Raw genomic sequence first — 13,494 nt, forward strand, 5'->3', positions numbered from 1 at the left:
ACCCGGGATTCATAAATCCTTCCTTATTGTGTACGCTCGTCCGGGCACAGTACCTAACTGAGGCTTGGAGGAGGGTCATAGGGGGAGGAGCCAGTGCACACCACCTGATCCTAAAGCTTTACTTTTTGTGCCCTGTCTCCTGCGGAGCCGCTATTCCCCATGGTCCTTTCAGGAACCCCAGCATCCACTACGGACTCCGAGAAATAGAATTATCGGTAAGTAAATTCTTATTATTCCTGGGTTAATAGCGCTGGGGTGTGTGCTGGCATACTCTCTCTCTGTCTCTCCAAAAGGCCTTGTGGGGGAATTGTCTTCAGATGAGCATTCCCTGAGTGCGTGGTGTGTCGGTACGTGTGTGTCGACATGTCTGAGGTAAAAGGCTCCCCTAAGGAGGAGATGGAGCAAGTCGACAACGCCGACACCTGTTTGGATATGTGAAATTAAAGGCCCATACACACTTGACGATGCACACGTCGTTAACGACTTCCCTTGAACAGCTGAGCAAACGACATGAGCATACACACTACCAACGACCAAAGACCATTCATCGTTGAAGCATCCAAGCTGAACAGTTTATTAAAATAATGAGCTGGGAACAGGGCTGGTGAACAGTGGCTTGGTCGTTGGTCGTTCACACCATACACATTCAACGACGTCTCTGGTCGGTAACGACCATAGTGGAAATTGAGCATACATGCTCCACAGATAAGCGAGGGTCGTTAACATCCCGCGGGGCCGCGCATCGGTGGCCGTCGGATGCATACACACTTGACGATATAATGAGCGACGTCGTTGATGAGGGCTAAAATGAACGACGTCGCTCATTTTATCGTCAAGTGTGTATGGGCCTTAAGTCATACTTGCCTACCTGACCCTCTCCATGAGGGAGAAAATGCTCTGTTCCTGGACTTTCCTGGTAATGTATGATTGCCATCACCTGTGGTGAGCTAGTTAATTGATAAGAAAGGTGTTTCACCACAGGTGATGGCAATCCTACATTACCAGGAAAGTCCAGGAACAGAGCATTTTCTCCCTCATGGAGAGGGTCAGGTAGGCAAGTATGAATTAAGTGCTAATGTAAATTTATTGCACAAAAGATTAGAGAACAGACAGGGAATCTACCCATGTCTGTCCCTATGTCGCAGAGACCTTCAGAGTCTCTCAATGATCACTATCCAAATAATAGACACTGATATCGACACGGAGTCTGACTCCAGTGTCGACTACGATAATGCAAAGTTACAGCCAAAATGGCAGAAAAGTATTCAATATATGATTATTGTAATAAAAGATGATTTGCATATCACTGATGACTCATCTGTCCCTGACACAAGGGTACACATGTTTAAGGAGAAGAAAGCGGAGGTAAATTTCCCTCCTCTCATGAAGAAAAAGAGTGGGAATCTCCAGACAAGAGACTGCAGTTTCCCACAAAGAATTCTCAGGGACTATCCTTTCCCTACTAGGGCCAGGATACGATGGGAATCTTCCCCTAGGGTGTCACGTTTGCCCAAGAGGTAGCGCTGACTTAACAGCTATCCTCAGGGATCCTGCAGATAGCGTGCACATTCTGGTACACTACTCAGACCGGCGATTGTGTCGGCCTGGGTTTATAGCGCTGTAGCAGCGTGGACAGATACCTTATCAGCAGAGATTGAGACCCTAGTATGTATATATATATATATGTATATATATATGTATGTATATAGATATATATATAAAAGATGCTGTCTTAGATATATATATATATATATAAAACATGCCCAAAGAGACATTAGTCTACTGGGTTCTAGAATCAACGCTATGTCGATTTCTGCTTGACGTGTCCTGTGGAACATGCAATGGACAGGTGATGCCGACTCAAGAGGCATATGGAAGGTTTACCTTACAAGGCTGAGGATTATGTGGAGAAGGGATCTCGGACCTGGTCTCCACAGCTATGGCTGGTAATTCTGATCTTTTGCCTTATATTCCCGCACAGCCTAGGAAAGCATGACATTATCAAATACAGTCCTTTCGATCACAAAGAAACAAAGTCCGAGGTGCGTCCTTTCTTGCCAGAGGCAGGGGCAGAGGAAAGAAGCTGCACAACACAGCTAGTTCCCAGGAACAGAAGTCCTCCCCGGCCTCTACAAAATCCACCGCATGTCGCTGGGGCTCCACAGGCGGAGCTAGGCCCGGTGGCGGCACGCCTTCGAAATTTCAGCCACAAGTGGGTTCACTCCCTGTTGGATCCCTGGGCAATAGATATTGTGTCTCAGGGATACAAGCTGGACTTCAAGGAGATGCCCCCTCACCGACGGCCCTGCCGGCTTCCGCCCACGAGAGGGAAATAGTGTTAACTGCAATTCACAAATTGTATCTTCAACAGGTGGTGGCCAAGGTTCCCCTCCTTCAACAAGGAGGGGGTTATTATTCGACCATGTTGTAGTCCCGAAACCGGACGGTTCGGTCAGACCCATATTGAATTTAAAATCCCTGAACATATACCTGAAAAGGTTCAAGTTCAAGATGGAATCGCTGAGAGCGGTCGTCGCAAGCCTGGAAGGGGGGGGGTTTATGGTGTCTCTGGACATAAAGGATGCATACCTTCATGTCCCCATTTATCCACCTCATCAGGCGTACCTCAGATTTGTGGTACAGGATTGTCATTACTAATTTCAGACGTTGCCGTTTGGTCTCTCCACGGCACCGAGAATATTTACCAAGGTAATGGCGGAAATGATGGTACTCCTGCGGAAGCAAGGGGTCGCAATTATCCCATACTTGGACGATCTCCTCATAAAAGCGGGATCAAGAGAGCAGTTGCTGATCAGCGTAGCACTTTCTCTGGAAGTGTAACGGCAACATGGCTGGATTCTAAATATTCCAAAGTCGCAGTTGGTTCCTACGGCTCGTCTGCCTTTCCTAGGCATGATTCTAGACACAGATCAGAAAAGGGTTCATCTCCCGATAGAGAGAGCTCAGGAGCTCATGACACTGGTCAGCAACCTATTAAAACCAAAACAGGTGTCAGTGCATCACTGCACTCGAGTCCTGGGAAGGATGGTGGCATCATACGAGGCCATTCCCTTCGGCAGGTTCCATGTGAGGACCTTTCAATGGGACTTACTGGACAAGTGGTCCGGATCACATCTTCTGATGCATCGGTTAATCACCCTATCCCCCAGGGCCAGGGTGTCTCTCCTGTGGTGGCTGCAGAGTGCTCACCTTCTCGAGGGCCGCAGATTCTTCATTCAGGACTGGGTCCTGGTGACCACGGATGCAAGCCTCCGAGGGTGGGGAGCAGTCACACAGGGAAGAAATTTCCAAGGTCTTTGGTCAAGTCAGGAGACTTGCCTTCACGTCAACATCCTGGAACTAAGGGCCGCATACAACGCCCTACGTCAAGCGGAGACCCTGCTTCGCGACCAACCGGTTCTGATTAAGTCAGACACCATCACCGCAGTGGCTCATGTAAACCGACAAGGCGGCACAAGGAGCAGGGAAGCGATGGCGGAAGCCGCCAGAATTCTTCGCTGGGCGGAAAATCACGTAAGCGCACTGTCAGCAGTGTTCATCCCGGGACACGACCTCCACCCTGGAGAGTGTGGACTTCATCAGGAAGTCTTCGCACAGACTGCATGTCGGTGGGAACTGCCACAGGTGGACATGAAGGCATCCCGCCTCAACAAAAAACGACAGAGGTATTGCGCCAGGTCAAGAGACCCTCAGGCGATAGCTGTAGACGCACTGGTGACACCGTGGGTGTTCCAGTCGGTCTATGTATTTCCTCCTCTTCCTCTCATACCCAAGGTGCTGAGAATAATAAGAAAAAGAGGAGTGAGAACGATACTCATTGTTCCAGATTGGCCACGAAGGACTTGGTATCCAGATCTGCAAGAAATGCTCACAGAGGAACCGTGGCCTCTTCCTCTAAGACAGGACTGGTTGCAACAGGGGCCCTGTCTGTTCCAAGACTTACCGCGGCTGCGTTTGACGGCATGGTGGTTGAATGCCGGATCCTAGCGGAGAAAGGCATTCCGGAGGAGGTCATTCCTACGCTGATAAAGGCTAGGAAGGACGTGACAGCTCAACATTATCACCGTATATGGCGAAAATATGTTGCTTGGTGTGAGGCCAGGAATGCCCCTATGGAGGAATTCCAGCTGGGCCGTTTCCTTCACATCCTACAGTCAGGAGTGAATTTGGTTCCATTAAGGTCCAGATTTCGGCCCTATCCATTTTCTTTCAAAAGGAGTTGACTTCTCTACCTGACGTTCAGACGTTTGTAAAGGGAGTGCTGCATATTCAGCCCCCTTTTGTGCCTCCAGTGGCACCTTGGGATCTTAACGTGGAGTTGAGTTTCCTGAAATCCCACTGGTTTGAACCACTCAAAATGGTGGAGTTGAAATATCTCACGTGGAAGGTGGTCATGCTATTAGCCTTGGCCTCGGCTAGGCGTGTGTCAGAGTTGGCGGCTTTGTCACATAAAAGCCCCTATCTGGTTTTCCATGCGGATAGAGCAGAATTGCGGACCCGTCCACAATTTCTGCCGAAAGTGTTTTCATCCTTTCATATAAACCAACCTATTGTGGTTCCTGTGGCTACTACTGACTTGGAGGATTCCGAGTTGCTTGATGTGGTCAGGGCTTTGAAGGTTTATGTAGCCAGAACGGCTAGTGTCAGGAAAACAGAGTCTTTGTTTATCCTGTATGCTTCCAACAAGCTTGGTGCTCCTGCTTCAAAGCAAACTATTGCTCGCTGGATCTGTAACACGATTCAGCAGGCTCATTCTGCGGCTGGATTGCCGCTGCCAAAATCAGTTAAGGCCCATTCCACTAGGAAGGTGGGCTCTTCTTGGGCGGCTGCCCGAGGGGTCTCGGCATTACAGCTTTGCCGAGCGGCTACTTGGTCAGGTTCAAACACTTTTGCAAAGTTCTAAAAGTTTGATACCCTGGCTGAGGAGGACCTTGTGTTTGCTCAATCGGTGCTGCATAGTCATCCGCACTCTCCCGCCCGTTTGGGAGCTTTGGTATAATCCCCATGGTCCTTACGGAGTCCCCAGCATCCACTAGGACGTTAGAGAAAATAAGATTTTACTTACCGGTAAATCTATTTCTCGTAGTCCGTAGTGGATGCTGGGCGCCCGTCCCAAGTGCGGACTTCTTCTGCAATGCTTGTATATAGTTATTGCTTCAATAAGGGTTATGTTATGGTTACATCAGGGTTGGACCTGTTGCTCTGTTGTTCATACTGTTGACTGGGTATGTTTATCACAAGTTATACGGTGTGATTGGTGTGGCTGGTATGAATCTTGCCCAGAATTACCAAAATCCTTTCCTTGTACTGTCAGCTCTTCCGGGCACAGTGTCTCTAACTGAGGTCTGGAGGAGGGACATAGAGGGAGGAGCCAGAGCACACCAGAATCTAAATTCTTTCTTAAAGTGCCCATGTCTCCTGCGGAGCCCGTCTATTCCCCATGGTCCTTACGGAGTCCCCAGCATCCACTACGGACTACTAGAAATAGATTTACCGGTAAGTAAAATCTTATTTTTGCACAGGCAACTGAATTAGTACCTCAGTTATTATAATTTAAACATCTGTGCTAAAGCATGGATTTCACTAAAACCTGCACTGTCCGTGTGCCTCGAGCACTGAGGTTGGGAAACACTGGTGAGACCTCTCCATTCACACCTGTTCCAACAGTGACACCTACAGGTTATAAAAAGCAACAGACATAAAATACTCAATACTGTACAAGACCAGAACCACTACAGCTGCCAGACCTATCTGAGAACTGTTGATTTAATTGTGGTGCACACAAGATCTCATTTGCCAAGTGCACTGGATGTGTACCGCAACTGCTGGGGCGTCGTTATAGCCTCAAGTACACAGAAAAATCTACAGGGGGAATGCAGAGATTTGCAGTCTCCTGATGATGGTAAAAACAGCCTTGACGCAAACTACCTGCAAATCCACTGTTTACAGCCTAGGAGTTCCGGGGCCTAATCCTAAGTCATACGCTGTAGTGTCTACATGTGCATCACGAGCTGGTATTGCTTCTGCATCTATATGCATATACTGCTGCAAGCCCTTTCTCTGTGCACAGCCGTGTCTCCACATAGCTAGATGCAGAAGAAAACATTGCCTTAGTGTGTTCAACATCACCACTGTGTGTGACTGACATTCAGCCCTCCTGCGTGCAACGGCGTGCCTGTGCCCATATGTGCCAGTCCTGTGACAAGTGTATTGCACATGTAGGCGCAGACAGAGGTGCATACCTCCCAACTGTCCCGATTTTCGCGGGACAGTCCCTATTTTTGGGGACTGTCCCGCTGTCCCACCCGCGGGCTGCAGTGTCCCGCGGTGGGGGGGGTCAGTTGGGAGGCTCTGTCAATCGCTGCTCTGCTTAGCAGAGCAGCGGTGAATAGACGCGGTGCGCAGGCGCACAGCGTCTATTCAGTGGAGTCAGAGGGAGAGGGAGCATGCCAGCGGCTCACAGAGCGCTGGGCATGCCCCCTCAGTGACAAAAACGGGGCGTGGCTCGCGATCGCGGGTCCTCCGCAAAGCCACGCCCCCTTTTCACATGCCACGCCCCTTTTTGGGAGCGCCCCGCAAGTGTCCCGCTCCACAGAACAGTAAAGTTGGGAGGTATGGAGGTGTATCTACCTATTGGCCAGGATGGCACTCGCCAGCTGCACCACCCGATGGTGCCACCGTCGGCCAGGAGGTAGATACACTTTGCACGTTTGTTCCCCCTTCCCCTGGCAGTTTCTCACCCACCTCGGCATCAACCACGGCAGGAAGCAGCTGGAGCCACTGTAAGGCGCCGGGGACCAGCGCAGTGTCGTCTTTTCGTATGGGCCCAGTGGGCTCTTGCCCAAGGGCCCCAGGAGTAAAAGGACCCTAGGCTGATAGCTGAGGGTCCCCTCTTTCCAGGGGTACCAGATTTTTGAAAATCGGCCCTGGGGAACCGGAGATATCCAACTTCAAAGCAGCGGCCCCCATCCAAGCCTGTTAATTGTTCAGCCCAGCCAGATATCTCGGGTTCTGTCTGACTTAGAGTTTTTCTGAGGGTATAATCCAAAGGCTGGGACTCTCCCCTTTTGGTGAACATTGGCAGCTTGTCTCTACTATGCCCAGAACCAGAGATATCTGCCTTCCAGCAGCTGATCCCTGCTCCAGCTCCACACGCCTGGTATGCAATTTTATAATTTTGTTGGTGGATTGCTCTGGTTCCTGAACTCTGATCCCCAAGTCCCCAGTCTTTCCTGAAAGGTGGGATTCTCTAGTTTGTTTTATCCCATTAAAGCTAAGAAATCTATTTCCAGGAACTGGAGATATCTGCAATAAAGCATACTGCCCTCCCACCAGAAGATGATGAATATTAAGCCCACTCCACTATCCACCCCTCCCCTGCGTATTAAACATCCCCCCCAACCACCCTGAAAGTCTTGTACCGGGCCCCTTTCATTCAGCCCAATGTCCCCTTCTACAGTTTAGTGCTTTCCCTCCAGCCCCATCTCCCTTCATCTGTGCAGTAAAAGTAGTAATTAGCAGAGATAATTTCTCCAGGTCCTAAATGCTGAGCGGAAGACAAAACTCCCCTACTGCCCACGGGACACCAAAGCTGCCGCTGACAGCAGCCCCACCCCTACTGCTGATGGGTGGGTAGGGGCCCCAGTGCATTGCTGTGCCCAGGGGCCTACACTGCTGTTAAGACGGCTCTGGACCAGCGCCGCACCGTATTACAATACAGAAAACGCTGCATGAACTACAGCTCTCAGCAGCCCTTGCTGCCGGAGCTCACAGAAGCAAGGGCTGCTGGAAGCTGTAGTTTATGCAGCGTTTATTGTAATGCGGCACTGTGCTGGACCCTGGTGCTTACAGTGGCTCCAGCTGCTGCCTGCCGTGGTAGAGGAACTGCCAGGGAAAGGGGGAACAAAGGTGCTGCCACTACAACGATAGATAGGAACTCACCAGAAATTTGCACTTAAAAAGTCACAGAATTTAATTCATACTTATCAGCATAATAATACAGCTTATCAGTCCAATCGACGTTTCGGCCAAGTCGGGATCATCATCAGGATGCACAACTTTTACAGCACATACAGCGTATATCAGCTGTCTGGTATCCGGTCAGATGGTCGACAGTGTTAAGTTCGACACTCATTAGGTCGACCACTATTGGTCGAAATTGACATGGTCGACATGTACTAATGGTCGACACATGACAAGGTCGACATTAGTTTTTTTTCTTCGCTTTTTCTTTTTTGGAACGAAGCATGGCGAGCGAAGCGGTGCACTAATTGGGGTTCCCCGTGACTTTACGCAGAAAACGACACCAAAAAAGTTAAAAAAAAACTCATGTCGACCTTTTTACGTGTCGACCATTTTCATGTGTCGGCCATTAGTCCATGTCGACCATGTCAATGTCGACCTAATGAGTGTCGATCTTAACATTGTCGACTATTCATACCGGAACCCTCCTCTGCACCATGCCGACCACAGCCTCCTCATCCACCATCCCTGTCCCTATGTCCCTGCTGTCACTTTCCCTATCCCTCTCCCTATGTCCCTGCTGTCGCTCTCCGTGAATTTTGTCTCATTCCATGTGGCATAATGTGAATTTTGGCTCATACCGTGTGGTATAATGTGAATTTTGGCTCATACCATGTGGTATAATGTGAATTTTGGCTCATTCCGTATGGTATAATGTGAATTTCGGCTCATTCTGTGTGGTATAATCTGAAAGGGGCACCAGTACTTGATAGTATAACGCCCCCTTTTCCGGAGCGCGGTGCACGCATATTTGCAACCTTCACATATATATATATGTGTGTGTGTATGTGTATATATATATATATATATATATGTCCCTCCAATGCCTGGCATGAGTGTATGTATGTATGTATATATATATATATATATATATATATATATATATATACTAAAATAACACATCCTAGATCTGAATGAATGAAATATTCTTATTGAATACTTTGTTCTTTACATAGTTGAATGTGCTGACAACCAAATCACACAAAAATTATCAATGGAAATCAAATTTATTAACCCATGGAGGTCTGGATTTGGAGTCGCACTCAAAATTAAAGTGGAAAAACACACTACAGGCTGATCCAACTTTGATGTAATGTCCTTAAAACTAGTCAAAATGAGGCTCAGTAGTGTGTGTGGCCTCCACGTGCCTGTATGACCTCCCTACAACACCTGGGCATGCTCCTGATGAGGTGGCGGATGGTCTCCTGAGGGATCTCCTCCCAGACCTGGACTAAAGCATCCGCCAACTCCTGGACAGTCTGTGGTGCAACGTAGCGTTGGTGGATGGAGCGAGATATGATGTCCCAGATGTGCTCAATTGGATTCAGGTCTGGGGAACGGGCCAGTCCATAGCATCAATGCCTTCATATTGCAGGAACTGCTGACACACTCCAGCCACATGAGGTCTAGCATTGTCTTGCATTAGGAGGAACCCAGGGCCAACCGCACCAGCATATGGTCTCACAAGGGGTCTGAGGATCTCATCTCGGTACCTAATGGCAGTCAGGCCACCTCTGGCGAGCACATGGAGGGCTGTGCGGCCCCCCAAAGAAATGCCACCCCACACCATTACTGACCCATTGCCAAACCGGTCATGCTGGAGGATGTTGCAGGCAGCAGAACGTTCTCCTTGGCGTCTCCAGACTCTGTCACGTCTGTCACATGTGCTCAGTGAGAACCTGCTTTCATCTGTGAAGAGCACAGGGCGCCAGTGGCGAATTTGCCAATCTTGGTGTTCTCTGGCAAACAGGGCCGGACTGGGACAAAAAATAGGCCCTGGCATTTTTGAAGCACACAGGCCCACCTCTGTGACTCCTCCCCTTACTATTCCTGACTCCTCCCACTTAGTCGTCTATGTTCTTACAAATATAATTAATATTCTAACAACATACAGGCGTACATCATTCTCTATTAAAATATACTCAACCAGTGGTTGAAGTGGAAATTTGTAAGTGGGGGCAAGGAAATGTGAGGTTTGTAATTAAGCGCGTGCCGGAAAAGGGGGCGTGGCCACTTAAAGGGGGCGTGGTCACTCAAAAGGGGCGTGGTCTTCAGTGTAGTTTACCACACCATACACCAGTGGCGTGCGGTGAGCTCAGTGGCTGGTGAGGCACTGCAGCCATAATGTACACTGAGTTCCGTCGATGACCCCTACCACCGTCCACTACTGCACCTGAGCCAATGCCAGCTACCGCCGCCCCTTATGCCCGCTGCTCCTGCCACTAAAGTTCACTGCATCCACCAATGGCTTACAAAATCGCCATCAACTACCCCGACCCCCCACCACTAATTTGCATCTCAGTCCAATACTGCCAATACACGCAGCCTTCCTGCTCATTAAACTTGTGATGAGCTGACGACTAATACATTGTCAATTTTTATCAAATAAAAAATAAATATTAATGAAATATTAAGTTAATGAAAGTCCTGGACAACAAAATAGCCAACAGAGGGTGGCAGGAAGAGTGTGATGCCAGGGAGCTGGTGACAGGAAGAGGGTGATACAAGGGAGAGGGTGACAGGAAGAATGTGACGCCAGGAAGAGGGTGACACACGGAAGAGGGTGACAGGAAGAGCGTGATGTCAGGGAGCTGATGACAGGAAGAGGGTGATACAAGGGAGAGGGTGACAGGAAGAATGTGACGCCAGAGAGAGGGTGACACAAGGAAGAGGGTGACAGGAAGAACCTGATGTCAGGGAGAGGGTGACAGGAAGAGGGTGATGCCAGGGAGAGAGTGACGCCAGAGAGAGGGTGACACAAGGTTGAGGGTGACAGGAAGACCGTGACGCCAGGGATAGGGTGACAGCAGTAGCAGTTGGTGAGAGTGTGACAGAGAGAAGGAAAGGGTGATGGGAACAGACAGTGAATGACAATGATATTGCTTTTTATTTACCAGGTCTTGGTCCTAGAACTGCAGCGCGGCTCCTCTGCACAGACTGCACTCAGAGTGACCATAGTAAGTCAGAGCAGTAGCGGATCTAGACTTTACTTTTAAGGGGGGGGGGGGGGCAGTTTAAGAATGAATACAGATTCCTCCCCTCTATACTCATTACTCTTCCCACTTACAGTCCTGTCAGGGGCAAACGCAGGATTTACTGGGGGGGGGGGGGGGGGTGTCTTCCCAGTAATGTAGCAGCAACCATCTGCGCCCCTTCTGTAAATAGTAGTAACCGCAAACCAGTGGATGGCACTTGGAGGCTCATGTGGTACAAAATACGCTGACACAGCAAGTCTAAATGACAAAGTTTCAGAGCTGTGGCCCATCATCGTAATAAAAGGGCCACAGTTATGAAACGTCATTTAAACTTGCAGTTTCAGTGTATTTTGTACCACATGAGCCTCCAGGTCCCGTCCACTGGTTTGCGTATATATATATATTTTCAGGAATGAGAGGCGGCACTCGGAGACTTCGGAAATCAACAAGCGTGTATTAAAGTGTAGCACTTTAATACACGTTTACTGATTTTGTAAGTCTTCGACGGCCGCCTCTCATTGCTGCAAATTTACATAGGGGCTCTTCCCTGGGGAGGACACCGTCCCAAAGGGGATCTTTGGAGTGCCGGAGCAGCTGCATATTTATATATATATATTATATATATATATATATATATATATATATATATATATATATATATACATACATATAATGTTAGGCGGCACTGTAAAAAATAATAATCAGTGTTTAATTATCAATGTTTCAGGTACTGTCTCCCCGTCATCAGGATACACTGCAAACATTGTTTAAACACTGATTTTTGCACTGGAGCAGTATTTGTAACAGATAATAAAAATAAAATATATATATTGTGTCTGTGTGTGTGTATAAAAGAATACAGACACAGACTATACACACATACATAACCACATAGATATATATATATATATATATCTATAGATATCTATCTATCTAGATATATAGATATATAGATATAGATACACACTGCACCTGAGCTGCAGAGAAGACATTTCCAGGAGCCGGACACTATTTAGGCCAGCACAGAGCTTTGACCGCAAGAGCTCTGTGCAGCGGGAGCTGCGAACGCGGCTATGTTTAAGACGGACACCCGTCTGTCTCCATCATTAAAAAATAGAATTTGGTCCATCAGGGCCCGAACCCCCCACCCCCCCACCCCTGCGTGCGCTACTGATGGCCCGGGAGCAGTCCTCACCCACAGCCCTGAGCCAGCTGCTGCTCACCTCGCATCCGGCTCCGGCTCTTCCTTCACTGATTGCTGCACACGAAGCCCGGGCAGCTGGCGCTGATTCGCTGCTGTCACCGGCCAGGCCCGGGGGAGACACGGCGGAGGCTGCGGCGACAGGTCTCCCAGGCAGCGGTAACCCCCAAGTCCTGCAGACTCTCCTGACCAGCGGCTCCCACTTCTACCTGGTACAAAGGAGGGGGGGGGTTGCGGGCTGCTAGATGGGCTAGAGGACGGGCGGGCGGGCAGGGACCCTGTAAATACATTTAAATATTTCTAATAAAAAAATATCCTAGATAACAGATAGGGTTTTACACCCTTGGTGGCCGCTTACCCCTTCCTCTCCCCACACCGAACAGCTACTGCACAATCACAGAGACAGGGGCGTGCTTTCATATGGGCTGAAAGCACGCCCCTGCCAAAGAGGCACTTCTAACAGTGCCGCTTATTGGGACTTTTTCAATGGCTTTTTCCTGCCCGACATTTGGCCCCGCCCCCCTCTTCCGGCCCTTTCACACAGACAGCGGGAGGCACCCCAGAGCGGTGCCTCCGAAATGCTTTTAAAACAGTTTTTATACCGTGTAGAGATGATTAAAATAATATAAAGTGTAATGCAGATACTTATGAGACAGAATATGTGTCATAAGCATCTTCTTTATAGTATTTTAATCGTTATGACAGGGGAGGCACTGCCTCCCCTGCCTCCCCTGACTGCACGTCCCTGCCATACACCCCTTATACGCATTATGCACCACGATAGTAGGACCCCTTATACTATCTAGTACTGCTGCCCCTTTCACATTATACCACACAGTATGAGCCAAAATTCACATTACAGCACCCGGTATGAGCTGAAATTTACATTATATGCCCCAGATAGTGCAGTGCCAGGTATACAAATGCCCCCACAGTGCCAGGTATACAAATGCCCCCACAGTGCCAGGTATACAGATGCCCCCACAGTGCCAGGTATACAAATGCCCCCACAGTGCCAGATCCACAAATGCCCCCCACAGTGCCAGGTATACAAATGCCCACACAGTGCCAGGTATACAAATGCCCACACAGTGCCAGGTATACAAATTCCCCCACAGTGCCAGGTATACAAATACCCCCACAGTGCCAGGTATACAGATTCCCCCACAGTGCCAGGTAAACAAATGCCCCTCACAGTGCCAGGTAAACAAATGCCCCCACAGTGCCAGGTATACAGATGCCCCCACAGTGCCAGATCCACAAATGCCCCCACAG

Source organism: Pseudophryne corroboree, chromosome 2, assembly GCF_028390025.1.
Source record: "Pseudophryne corroboree isolate aPseCor3 chromosome 2, aPseCor3.hap2, whole genome shotgun sequence".
In the NCBI taxonomy this organism is placed as follows: domain Eukaryota; kingdom Metazoa; phylum Chordata; class Amphibia; order Anura; family Myobatrachidae; genus Pseudophryne; species Pseudophryne corroboree.